At 47.3% G+C, this 14563-nt stretch overlaps 1 protein-coding gene across 49 annotated transcripts in view; it reads right to left on the bottom strand.

Annotated features, from left to right (window-relative positions):
* LOC122331512 (trichohyalin-like) overlaps window positions 1-14563 on the bottom strand; it is a 590129-nt gene that overhangs the window by 481511 nt on the left and 94055 nt on the right. The window lies entirely within an intron of this gene.

The raw sequence follows: 14563 nt of genomic DNA, 5'->3' as shown, positions 1-14563 counted from the left end.
GCGGCGGGGCGTGGCGTCTCCGTTCCCTTCTTCAGGGAGCGAGGGTTACATACGTAACGAGGCGTTCCCTTTCAGTCGGTCACTCCGAGTCACGTCGGATGACCGACGGTTGGGATCCCTACCAAAACGCCATGGACGCTGCCTCTTCCAGTGTCCTGTGGGAGCCCACAAGCCCCCTCAGTCTATCGGCGTAGGCCGGGGCTCAACCACAAGAAGCCAGCTACTTTTGTAACACTACCCATTCGTAAGACTGGAACACTGGGAAACGTCCCACGTTCTAGTGAACAGGGGCGTCGCGGAAGTCCAGCCTTCCCGTAGGAGGTCTCGGAACGAATACGCATATGGACAGTATTTCAGTTTGCATATGGAAAATTGGAGGTGATTGAACCCTCTTAGACGGGCAGAAGGTCTGCCGGGGAAACACGGGCTCTAAGGCTATGCCGTGGAAATACACACATAAAGTCCTCTTGGGGTACTTTACATGGCTCCCAGCCCTCACCGGTTCTCACGGATTCATCGAGAGGGCCTGGCGCCGACGCTCCGCAACATCTGGCTGCCGAGGAAATGGAGGAGCTCGACAGGGTCTACTGTATGGACGCTCTGGAGCGGTTAACAAGCCGACCGAAACCGGGCCTCTCAGTGCTTCTACCCGTTTGAGGTGAGAACACAGGAGGATACCGGTTCCACACGTAGGCTATAGAATCTAGCAATCGTGTTCGGGGTCGCCCAGCCCGCAGCTCTACAAATCTGTCAGCGAGGTGCCACAGGCCACCGCCCAGGGCGATGCAACACTTGCTGAGTGTGCCCGCAACCTGAGGGGGCAGGGCATACCCTGTGCTTGGTAGGCTAGGGTAATGGCGTCCACTATCCAGTGAGCCATCCTCTGCTTGGAGGCAGCACTCCCCTTCTGCCGGCCTCTGTGACAAACGAGAGCTGGACTGAGGTCCTGAAGCTTTGTGTCCGGTCAACGTAGCATCTTAGTGCTCGGACGGGACAAGCAACGTCAGGGCTGGGTCTGCCTCCTCCAGGGCAGCGCTTGAAGGTTCACCACCTGGTCTCTGAAGGGGGTAGTGGGAACCTTGGGCACGTGGCCGGGCCGTGGCCTCAGTGTTACCTGGGAATCCATGAGCCCAAACTGTAGGCACGAATCGTCGACCGAAAAAGCCTGCAGGTCCCCTACCCTCTTGATGGAGGCCAATGCGAGCAGAACAACGTCTTCATAGATAAAAGAACTTTAGCACAACTGCTGGCAAGGGTCCAACGGAGCCTACTGCAGTGCTGTCAGCACTACAGACAGGTCCCAAGAGGGTACTGTTGGGAGCCGTGGAGGATTCAACCTCCTGGCTTCACTCAGGAACCTGATAATCCGGCCATGCTTACCCACAGACCTCCCATCTATGGGGTCATGATTTGCAGTGATTGCAGCCACCTAGACTTTAAGGGTGGAGGGAGACAGCCTTCGCTCCAACCCTTGCTGCAAGAAGATAAGCACGACTGATAGGGCAATTCCGGGGGTCTTCACCCTGAGAAGAACACCACTCGACGAACAGGCTCTACTTCAAGGCATAGGCCTGTCTCGTGGACGGCACTCTAGCCGAAGAAATGGTGTCAACTACCCCCTTGAGGTAGGTCACCTAGAGCCTCCGCATCCCATCCAGGGACCAGACATGGAGTTTCCAGAGGTCTGGGCCGCGGGTGCCAAGGGGTGCCCGTCTCTGAGTCAGAAGATCCTTCCTCAGAGGATCGGCCAAGGAGGGGCTGTCGCGAGGAGCACAAGTTCTGGGAACCAAGTCTTCACCAGTAGGGTGCTACTAGCAAGACCTGCTCCTTGTCCTCCTGACCTTGCACAGTGTCTGTGCAAGAAGGCTCACTGGGGAAATACATACTTGCAAAGGCCCCGCAGCCAGTTGTGTGCCAGTGGGCAATGGGAATTCTCTGGAGAGGCAAACAGGTCTACCTGAGTGGCTCGGAAATGTTCCCAAATCAGCTGATCCGCACGGGGATGGAGTCTCCATTCTCCGGGTGGTGCAGCTCGCGACAGCTCGTCGGCTGCCTGGTTGCACACTCCTGGAATGTGAATGGCGAAGCGACCTCAGAACTTCCGACTCCATAGGAGGAGGAGGTGGTGGGCTAGTTGCGACATCACGACGGGAGCGTGACCACCTTGTTGGTTGATGTACGCAACGGTCAGTATGTTGTCTGTGCGGACTAGTACATGCTGGCCTCAAAGGCAGTTCTTGAGACTGCCTAGGACGAGATGTACTGCCAGCAACTTTAGGCAGTTGATGTGCCATTGCAGTTGAGGGCCCGTCCAAACCCCTGACACTGCATGCCCGTTGTACGTGGCCCCTCAGCCGGTGGTGGAGGCATCCGTGAAACCACAGCATACCTGGAGACCTGCTCCAGGGGCACTCCGCCCGAAGGAACGAGAGGTCTGACCACGGGGTGAAGGTTTGGCGGCAGGCGGTGTTATTTGAACCCGGTGAGTGCCACTTTGCCACGCCCACCTCGGGACTCGATCGTGTAGCCAATGTTGAAGCGGTCTCATATGGAGTAGTCCCAGCGGCATCACTGTGGCCGCGGCTGCCATATGCCCCAGGAGCCTCTGAAAATATTTCAGTGGGACCGCCGTCCTGCTCTTGAACATATTCAAGCAGTTCAACACCGAATTGGCACGCTCCTCTGTGAGGTGTGCCATCTGATCGATCGAATCCAGCTCCATCCCAAGAAAAGAGATCCTCTGCGTTGGACAGAGTTTGCTCTTCTCCTGGTTGACCTGAAACCCCAACTGGCTGAGGTGCTGTAGCACCAGATCCCCGTGTTCGCACAACTGAGCCCGGGACTGAGCTAGAATGAGCCAGTCATCCAGTTGGTTGAGAATGCGAACGCCTTACTCTCTCAGTGGAGCAAGGGCTGCCTCCGCGACTTGCATAAAGACGCGTGGCGACAGGGAGAGCCTGAAGGGTAGGACTTGTACTGATATGCTCGACCTTCGAACGCGAACCTCAGGAATGGCCTGTGGCGCGGAAGAATCGACACATGAAAGTACGTGTCCTTCAGGTCGATCGCTGCAACCAATCCTGGGGACGGACGCACTGAATAGGCGTTTCTGTCAACATCCTGAACGGGAGTGCTCGATTCAGGACTCGCAGAGATCCAAGATTGGTCGTAACCCACCGCCTTTCTCGGGCACTATGAAGTATGGGCTGTAAGCCCCGACCTCATATCGGCTGGAGGAACCGGCTTTATCGTGCCTTCACTAGAAGGACAGCAATCTCCGCCCACAAGACAGGGGCACGTGCATTGTTCACTGACGTATAGCAGATCCCACTGAACTTGGGGGGACGCCGGACGAACTGAATCATATAGCCGAGTCGAAGGATTCGCAGGAGCCACCGGGATAGCCTGGGAAGATTCAACCAGGCATCCAGAGACCGAACTAGCGGCTCGAGCGGAACCACCAACGTGCAGGCGATGGGGCAGCGAGGGGGAGTGCAGGGACCCGGCTCGGGCGTCTCGTGGCCGGTCCGAAGCGGGGTCTGAGTGTGTGCAACTCTTACCTGCATCCCCGCAGAAGTGAGGCGGGTAGGCCGTTGGTTCGTCCTCCCAGTCTTCCCACTGCTGCATATTAGCCCAGAGACAGAGGAAACCGCCCTTGTCGAGGTTTTAGGTAGCGGCAACATTCTCTGCCCGGCAGAGCAGCTTCCTCCATCCCCGGATCTGAGGGCCTCTTGCACCTGCGCTTTCCTCCAGGTTTGGCAGGAGCCTGGACAGGCTGGGTGGCTGCCCTGCTGCCAGCTCCATGGTGCTGCCTAGATGGGGGCTGCTGCGTTGGCTGCACGGGAGCGGGGGCGGCAGCAGGGGGCACCCTCGGCGACAAGCTGGCTGAGGCGGGCCGTCGGCGGCTGGGTGAAGGCAGCAGCTGCACGCCGAGGCAGGATGTTTCTTACCTCAGTCTGCTTCTGGGCAGCGGAGAACTGCTGGGCAAAGTTCTCCACTGCGTCGCCGAAGAGGCCGGTCTGGGACATGGGGGCATTCAAGGAACGTGTCCTGTCTACCTCGCGCATGTCGACCAGACACAGCCACAGATGGCGTTTCTGGACCACCGTAGTGGCCATCGCACAACCCAGAGACCGCGTTGTGACCTTCGTCGCTCGTGGCGCTTTCAGAACTTCCGGGTCATGACCACCCCTGTGCAGATCCTTCAGTGCCTTGGCCTGATGAACCTGCAACAACGCCAGCGTGTACTGCAGGCGCAGCTTGTCCACAGGCTGCACAAGGCACTGCCGTTCAGAGCCGACAGTACCTGCAGGCCTGGGAGGGGAGTACAGGATCACCGCACTAAGCGGAAACGGCATTGGGACACAGCTGCATCCCAACTGACCGCTCCACTGGGGGGGCGATCACCGTAACTCCCTGGCTGTGCCGCTGTCAAGGGTGGTGAAGGAGGAGGAGCCACTGGGGCAGTTTCTGGCAGTGAAAGGTGCTTTCCACATTCCAGTAAGCTCCTCATGCACTTCCGGGAAGAAAGGTACCAGGGTGGGGCCCTGAGAACCAGCGCGAGCCACCCTTAAATACCAATCATCCAGCCTCGAGGGCCCGGGAAACAGTGGAGGTTTCCACTTGATCCCGATCACCTCGGCGGCCTGGGCAAGCATAGCCGCCATTTCTAGATCTGTATCCAGTACATTCAACGCCTGGTAGACGCAGAGCAACCGGATCTTCACTTCCAGAAATGTCTGGCTCACCTTCCGATGCAGCGATTGACTTCTGATCATCAGGGGGAGCCCAAGAGGGTACAGCTGATACCCCACGTGAGGGTCCAGACTGCCCCTTTTGCAGCTCCACTGGTTGCAGAGTTTAAGCTTTGTGTCACAACGAAATGGAACCCACCTGTCTGCAGCCAGGATGAGAACCAAGTCGAGCAAACACAAGCTCCGCCTCCTTTTTTCAAGGCGACAGAGCCCGCCCATCACTCCGAGATGACCATCTCCCTGCGAGGAAATGATTCATCCACAACCGCCACCTCAGCATGCTCAGCCCAGGCACACGAGGCAACGATTGTGACCATCACCTAACACCAGGTAACAACCGCATCCAGAAACACACGGGTGTACGTCGTCTGAAGCAAGACCCACGCTGTCTTCCAAGACGCGTCGAGTTTTGCCAGGCGTAACGTCGTCTTTAAAAAGACGCACCCGCGAATGCTCTTTTAGTGCTGCGGCAACAGGGGATAGCCGTTTTGCACACAAACAGGGGGGTAGTGCAGCCTGATTGTGGCAATCCACTCGACGCAGGAAAACGACCTCCGCTGAAACGCCGTACTCCAACACTCGTAGATCGTCTTTGGAGCGGAACAGTTACGCTCGGCTCCGAAGCGAAAAGCTGAATATGCGCTGCACCCGCTGCTTATTTATACACGCGCTGTGATCAGCGGCAGCTGGATGCGATTAGCGCATGCCAATCTTCAATTGGCTCGTTTAGATACACTCGAAGTAGATTGGTCTCTCGAAGCGAGATTCCAATTCGTCGGTCATCCGACGTGACTCGGAGTGACCGACTGAAAGGGAACTAGATATTGCAGTTCAAATTCAAAATATTGGAGTGACGAAACATATTTTTCAGCATAGGCCAACCAATGCAAATGCGCATCGACTGGTCTGACCTCAGGTTTTATGGGAACCGGAGGCTCTAACTGCCGCTGCAGTGAAGCAACGAATTTACCAACAAATGATCGGCTCTTTCATTTACAGGGTGGGACTTTCCTGCCATAATACGCATTGCACTTTCTCCTATTCATACCGTAAGTACAGGAGTGTACTGTCTTTGCATTTCTATTCGGTGTGTTTGACTTAAAGCGGCTCTGCAGCTACCCATCAGTGTTTGACATCAAAGTACCGTGAGAGCAATTATGAAGAGCATTAGCGGTCAAATGTTTTCACGATACTTTGATGTCATTCACTGATTGGTGGCTGCAGTGCTGCTTCAAGTCAAACACACAAGAATCAATTTTAACTAGGCTTAGACTTGGTCACACAACACTAAACTTTGAATAAAAGGCCACATCAGACCAGGAAATGTGATCATTATGGTCAAGAGGAAACTGCATCACATTATAATGTGAAACGTTTTGATGAAAGGAACAGGTTTTATGATCCTGGCCCACATGCGTAATGCAGCAAGAAGCTGTATGCCATTTAATTACAAAGACTGTATCACACTGATGCCATTAAAAGAAACACCAAATGCCTTTCTCTAGCAAAGAAATTTGCTTTCCCCCAAGAAACTGTGCATTCTTGCATAACATCTAATACTACTGTATTAAAATAGCTCAGTTTTGAGTGCAATGGAAAAAATTATTATATTTCATTTAGTTTTTTAAGCAGTTCCAGCCTGGGTATCCTTGTCTGTTCAGGTCCGTTCTTCAGTCACAATACACAAGGCAAAGACACTAGGTAAGAGTGCAAACAGGTTGGTTTATTGACAAAGGTTGGCAAAGAAGATGGATGGCAGGTGAGTCGAAATAAGTTCTTAAAGGTGCATCTCAATAATCAATCACTTTTATTCACATAGCGCTTATAACAACACAGATTGTATTAAAGCACTGAACAGTATAAAGTAGAATACAATGATAGGGATGTATAATGACGAGATTGAACAATTTGTTATTAAATGCAGATACTGTTTCTGTAATCAATTTGATGATAATTGCTAGAAATTAAGTATCCCCTTCTAAGCAAGCCAGAGGCGACAGCGCCAAGGATCCAAAACCCTATGGAGAAAAAAAAAAAACTTTGTGAGAAACCAGGCTCACATTGGGGTCAGTTCTCTGATCAGATGCCCAACACTTAACTTCCAGTTCAACTTTTTAAACACAGCCATGTCAGATTGTGTAAAGGACTTGCAGACGTAGAATCCATGTGCAGAAGTTTATTAGAGGATAAAGCAACAGACATAAATGTAATTCAGGCAGAGGATCATACACAGGCAGGCTGTCCGACAGGATGACAGGTTAAGAGGAGAATCCAAGAGACGGTGTTCAACAGACAGGCAATGGGTCTTTATCAGGCAGTGAATCCAAACAGGCAAACAGATGAGAAGGGCAGGTCTCAGGCAAACAGGCAGATATCATCAGGCTTTGCTGGCCTCTGCTGGCTAGGTGTTACAGCCGCCCACAATAAATTAGAATGTCAAATTGTGAAACTTTTGTATCAAATAAATTGAATGCACACAGACTGAAGTAGTTTAAGTTTAAGTAGTCTTTGGTTCTTTTAATTGTGATTATTTTGGCTCACATGTAACAAAACCCACCAATTCACTCAACATGCCAATCAGCTAATAAGCTCAAAACACTCAAAACACAGTTACATCCATCTACTCCTGACTTCTCTAACTACAAGTGACTCATTGAGAGCACACTCTTGGGAAGCTCTGGTGCAAGCAGAATGTCGCTCCAGTGGCTGCACTACTCCCTGCTGTGTTGCAGGCAACCATTTCACCTCTGCGATTAAGTGGGCTAAAATAATTAATTTGTAAAACTTTCATTAACAGGCGGACGTCTTTTTAAATACAGCACCTATGGAAAGGCATAGTATGTGTGTTTCTGGATGTGATCTTTCCTTTGGCACTGGTTGATGGTTATGATCACTGCCTCACATATCTCTACTAAGGGGGCATTCATCATGCTTACATTGTAGGAAAATGATGGTTGTGGAGTTGTGGACCAGGCTCCATGCTCCTGCCTAGATTTAGGGTTCCCCCTGATGGCCTGGACTGGTCTTACAGTGACTGTGAGGAATTTAGGGAAAAGCACTGAAAGATCTCAACAAGGGTGGGCATGATCCAGAGCTTCGTACCCAGCAACTTTACCAAGCAGTTCTCTACCACACAGAATGAGACTGAGGCCATCAAAAACATCCTAATTTGGTGGGATAAGTATAATTCTTTTCACAGTTTCTGAAGAAAATAACTTTCTATCCTCCAGCAACTGTAACATTACAGAAATGTTATGAGAAGATTCTTTAGAAACTGACAGCATACCAGAGATACTATAGAAGGAATGAAACGTATTTTCTTTAGAAACTGACAGCATACCAGAGATACTGTAGAAGGAATGAAACATATTTTCTTTAGAAACTGACAGCATGCCAGAGATACTGTAGAAGGAATGAAACTTATTTTCTTTAGAAAAACTGACAGCATACCAGAGATACTGTGTGTTACATGTGTGTTGGGTTTTGATGTTGTCCCCTGTCTTTCTGTTTAGCCGCAGTTGTTCCAAGTCTTCCGGCGAGCTCCCTACTTGGATTATAAATTAGACTATTTCCACTTACTTTGTGGCTCTTGTAAGGGTCCCCCTTTTCCTGCAGAATGGAATCCAGAGGCCCTGTTCGAAGGTCAATGCGTGTTCGGTCTTTTCTTTGCGTCTTGTTAAAAATCACTAATATTTATTTATTAATCTTTTGGGTTTCCAATTATAGTACTGACCTTATACATAATTTTATCTGACTCCAATCTTTCGTGATTTTATTTATATTTATTCAAATGTAACTGCTGATCCCTCTAGTTGTGATTAAATTTGGATCATTAATTAACTATAATATTTCCTAGTTTCGACTTATCGTTCTGTAAGGGTCCACCCACCGACCGGAATCCAGTGGCTGTTTGAAGGCTGTATGTGTGTAGACTCTTTCTGGCGCTTCTGCAAAATCACTTATATTTATTAACCTTTTGTTTCCCCAATTTTAGTACTGACCTTATATAATTTGATCTGACTCCAATTTCCGTGATTCTGACTATATTAATTTTAATGTTACTGCTGATCCCTCTAGTTGCGATTGAATTTAGATCATTAAGTAACTATAATACTTCCTAGTTTCGACTTTTCGTTCGTTAGGAGTCTGGGTTGCTTAGAGACCTTGTTTGACCAGAACAGACTCACGACACATCTGGGCTAGTCCAGGTCTTAGTCAAAGGCTACCCCGTAGATTGCTTACCTTATGCAGCCATCTCCTCGATAGACTCAAAAAGAGTAATTTTTTATGCGTTCCCTAAGTAATAGCATGCTAAGCCAGTTTGGTGGCCAGAAGTCAAGATCTCAAAAACGTGCCCCCGGCTCCATCCATTGATCGTTGATCTGACTCACCCTAGCACGCCAACAATGCGGAAAACCTCAGAAATCACTAACCTACTAGAAAAGTTATTTCAGACAATATTATAAGTTAACCAAGATTAACATTTATTATGCCCGGCAGTACTGTTTTCCAATTCATGAAATTGCATTACATTTACGCAACTGATCAGCAGTAAACACACAGAAATAAAGAAAACAAACTAAAACAAACAGAAAAAACAAATTTGTAAAAAGCATCATACAAAGGTCATCATACCAGGCAATGAAGACGCACAGAAGTTGTGTGGGAAGATCTGTTTCCAGAAAACTTCCTCGAGTGGTTTGCCCACTTTCTTTAAATACCCAGACCGATCAAAGAATCAAACATTTAGCACCCAAATGTGAAACTTCTCCCTAAACCATTCCCGTGCTCACCCTTGGAGCAAAGACAAATGGTTATCAAATGGTCTTTATTGGGCCACACGCTCACCAGGAGACAAGAAACCCTTTCACCAGTCACACCTGAACCATTTACATTAGCCTCCCATCTGCATCGGTCACACTCAAGGGGAAGGAGAGGTAGCCACACATTGTTTTTATTCTTTCCTGCAGATTTTCTTGCAAGATGAAAGAGAGTTTGATTACTTTACTGTAGACTGGAACTCTTGCTTAGTGAAATCCATCCTTACAGCTCGGCCCTTTGATCCATTGAGACAAGTTTAGAACCTTCCTCAAAGGATCAACATAATGGAAATTTATTTTTTTTGCCTTTGCAGGCACTTGCAATGGACTTAGTGCAATAGCCATGGCAGTTGAGGTGCGCATGGTGTGTAGAAGGCACCGGAAGTAGCAGCACTGGCCAAGTGTTTTCAGGAAGACGAGTATGCTGGCGATGGCACATCCACGGAACATCTAGTCCCACCAGGTGTAAGCGTTCTGCGCTGAACGAGCTGACAAACTGGAAAGAATTTCTGCAGTTTTCTTGGCCAGATTTGCTTCCACTTGCGCCTGGTTGAGATGGTACTCAGTCTTCAAAATGATTTGTTGTACCAAGTCCATTGTGTTGACTAGTGCCTTTGTACTTTGCTCGTAAAAAGTGTCTTCCCACCAGGGCGAGATGTCCACGTCCAGTGGTACCTTTCCCAGGATGTTTATCTGACCCATTGAGAAGTCTTCTTTCACTTCTAAAAAGAAAGTGTGGTTTTCTGGGCAGCTCAATTCTGCATAGGTAAAGGAATTCATCTCGCTGACGATACACCACTGTGTGTGAGAAACTTGCACAGCATCAGAATGTCCATGCAAAGACTGTACGTTGATGAATTTAGAGTCATTAGGGGAAAAAGGTTGTAGAGTGTTACAGGTGCAGATAATATAGCCAGATGTTTCATGACAACAGGTGCGAGTGGTAAATAAGGTTTCAGTACCCTTTAAAGTCATATACCCCATAAGGTGATCCCATTTGATAAGTTGGTCCTTAACTACAACGCCAATGGAGCGTATGGTGGTAGAATTTAAATATACCTGGTCTGGGTGAATTAAAGGGAAGGTGACAAAAAACCCAATACAACCGGTGCATTCATTCCCAGTATACATCATTAAGGTTAATGTTTTTCATTTTTTAAGATGTAAGCCATCTATGCAAATCTAAGATATCAATAAGATCATTTAAAACATGTCTAGGTGTCTTATGAAGACGAAGATCTAAAAATTCTTGTCTAGCTGCAGTAAACAAATCTTGTGCATATAACCTACAGGCAAAGTCATGCTCGATGGTACGGGTCTGATTAAAAATGGTTTGACTGGTCATCAAAAGCGCCTGCGCTTCAGATTTGACCGCTTTAATAATATTCTCATTACTTTTAGTGATGTGTTGAAGATATGTCGCGATCTGGTTTGCCAACCATGTTGAAAATTGAGATTGTCCTGTTATTTTATAAGTGTTTGATGTGGAATTGATTGATCCAAAAATGCCAGCTAAATTTCTGAACAGGGTTTGTTTACTTCGTACAGGTGGAGTTTGAACTGCAAGTCTGTTTTTATAATCAGAAACTAAATCATCTAGACGTGACTGTAGCCATGTATATGTTTTGTCATCAGCATTACAATATTTTACGTAGGCAGACAGAATATTAGAGATGTTATATGTGACATGTGTTATCACTAAATTGACATCATGTAATAGTGTCTTATTTGTATTTTCTTTAATTACACCGCCTGGTGGAGTGGGGTAATGTTTGGGGCACTGTGTGGGTTTCTTGTATCCACACGTGGTTAAATTAAAAGAATGATGTAAAGTCCATGAACAATTTTGAGGATTAGTAAAATCGTTCAAGCTTGCTTCGCATTTACCCACACAGTAAGTCCCTTTTTTTCGTCCAGTCCAAACAAAGGTTTTTACACTATTTTCGGGTGTTGAGTCTGTTAGATTGAAAAGTAATTCTGTAAACCTTAAGTATGTATTGTTATGTGTTTCAGTGTGTATGCATCTATATGTTGTTGGTTCTAGATCCTTTGTAGAGTAACATTTTTTAGGATCCATTCCATAATTATTATTCTGATACAATGTGTACATGCTGCCGGTAATGGAACCTGGATGCTCTTTAAGCTGGTACCAGGCAGTAATGTTATGATAAGGGTGTGGTGTGTGTAACCTGTAATGTTTAAATTTGGGGGATGGGTAGAACCAGTCTTAGAACAAATTTTTGTTCCACAACTTGACTCTGGTGTTGATATAGGGGGCCATGTGACCACCTCTTTGTATGTAATTGGAGTATATGGGGATGACTCCTTTGTATACTTCCATACCCATCTCCCGTATCCTAAGGTGTGTGCGAGTGTGATGCGCTACCCTAATTCGATGCATGCCGGTCCAGATACTGTTCTACTGTCTGGTCTCCATGGAATTGCAACAACTGTCCTGTGAAAAGAGAAAACCGGAATTACTTCAGTGAACCTTTGAATTGTTTACATTGAGACATGTGGTACCACCTTAATTATTCCTCTTATGGTCATGGCCACGCAGCTGTTACAGACTGCCTTAACTTCATAGGGCCCGTGCCAACAAGGGGAGAATGCACTTTGTTTTACAAAGATGCGTACCATCACAATGTCTCCTTCTGAAAATTTCCTTTCCAGGGTCGGACTAAAATGTGCATCATTCATTAAATCTGACTGTTTTTGTTTTAAGTCAGCTTGAGCATGCAGCACCTTTAATCTTTCTTGCAGTTTTACCAGTACAGTCTGCTGTGTTGCAAGTATGAGTGGCCCCAAATCTGCTGGAGAGATTTGTGGATCAATGGGTAAATTCATTACCTTCCAGTCATGAGTTCATACAGACTAATGCCTGTAGCCATTGATGGGGTCACTCGCAGCACAGTCAAGACAGTTGGTAAAGCATCAACCAATTTGTTTTGGTGCTGGGTCATCTGCTTCGAAATATTTTCTTTAATGGTGCGGTTTGCATGTTCATCCATTCCAGAGCTTTGTGGCCTGTATGGAACATGAAATCTCTGCTTGATGTTCAGCATTTTGCACATACTTTTCATGACCTTCCCATCAAAATGAGTCCCTTGGTCTGATTCGATTTGCATTGGTGCTCCCCAGAGAGGGATGATTTGATTCGCCATTACCCGTGCCACTGTATTTGCGGTGTTATTGCGAGTGGGAATTGCTTCAACCTATTTTGAAAACTTGTCAAATATCACAAGACAATAACGATATCCTCCTTTAGCACTAGGAAGTGGACCAATGAAATCTACTTGTAAGAATTCCCAGGGCCCCTTGGGTGGATCAGGCTATTGCAGGTTTGTTCGGCCCATTTTGCCCTGGTTAATTTTGGCACATACCAGACAGGTGCTGCACCATCCTTCCACATCAGCTGTCATTCCCTGCCACCAAAACTGCCTTTGTATCAGCTGCAAAGTTTTTGCTGCAGATACATGGGTATAATCATGATATAATTTGGTTATCGGTTTTTGAAGTGCATCGGGAACAACGAATTTGCCGTCTTTGATTACTAGACCTTTGATTATTTTGACCGTCTGATCTCTCTGCAAGTGCGGTGCAAGTTCGTCACCAGAGATCCACAGATCTTTTTGATATTGCTTCAAGTCATTTTAATAGCACTTACAGCTGAGTCAGAGGGTGTGTTACCTTTCCATGTGTTGCCTTGTTTTGCTGCAAATTTTGCTAGCATATCAACATAGTTGTTATTTGTTTCATGCTCATCTGGATTTTTGTTGATATGCGAACGTACTTTAACTACATAAATGGGGGTCTTTCGCATTTGTATGGCTTGCCATATCGCAGTTATAGTGTCAAAGTGTTTTATAGGCGTTCCTGCGGAAGTGAGAAATTTACGCAATTGCCATTGGGCTATAAAAGTTACAACTCCGAATGCATAGCGACTGTCTGCGTACACACAAATCGGTTCGCTATGAGTTCTAATGGCTTCCAACAATGCGATGAGCTCGGCTTCTTGTGCGGATATGTTCAGTGCCAATTTTACTAACAGTTGCCGGTTTTCATCTGAATCGGGGAGATGAGGGGCCCACACTGCACAGGCAGCGTAAAAATTGCTATCCTGGCAGAAACGATCTGAATCTGGCTTGGCAATAGCTGATCCTGCACCAGGCTTTGCACCTCTTTCTCAGAGTTGCAGGCGTGTGGATGTCCCTCAACATCTCCGAGCAGATGTGGCAAAATTTGTGTGTTTTGTGTTACAATCTTGTGTGCTTGAATATCCGCTATCCACCTCGCTAAACATTGGGAGGAAACTCCTTTGATTCGGCCCTGCAACAGCATTCTGCAACAGCGGGCGTGTGCATGGTATGCAGAACAACAGGCTGAAATTTGGCATCCAATGCACCGCGAGTACATGCTGTGTGCATGGGTCGAATCCTTGTTAAACTAGGAGATTTTTTGCAGCTATAATAAGCGATTGGGCGCAACCTCTCCCCATGTTCCTGAGCTAAAACTCCGCTTAGCGTATTTTCGTGCGCATCTACCTGAACATGAAACGTTTTTGATGGGTTTGGCAAGCCAAACACAAATGTTCTTTTAGATCTGAAAAAGCTTTCTCATGCTCATCTGCCCATTCAAGGACCTCATTTGGTTTCGTTTTTCCTTTTAAAAGAGAGTACAATGGTGCCTCGATCTTAGCAAAATCTGGAATAAAGTCTCGTAAATAGTTTGCTGTACCCAGAACATTTTGCAGCGAGTGTAATGTGTGTGGGCGTGGTAGGTCGGCTATGCACCTCCTCCTGTCGTCTGTTAGTGCTCGGTGGCTTTGAGTCAGAGTATACCCTAGATAGTGCACTTCTCTTCGGGCAATCTGAGCCTTTTCTTTATTCATTTTAAACCCAGCATCTCCTAGCCACCACAAAACTTTGTCAACCAGCTGCAAGTGGTTCTCAAGTGCTCCATCCGTGGCAATCAGAATCGTCTACAGTC

Source organism: Puntigrus tetrazona, unplaced genomic scaffold (assembly GCF_018831695.1).
Source record: "Puntigrus tetrazona isolate hp1 unplaced genomic scaffold, ASM1883169v1 S000000001, whole genome shotgun sequence".
Taxonomy (NCBI): domain Eukaryota; kingdom Metazoa; phylum Chordata; class Actinopteri; order Cypriniformes; family Cyprinidae; genus Puntigrus; species Puntigrus tetrazona.
This window is presented reverse-complemented; position numbering and strand designations above follow the sequence as displayed.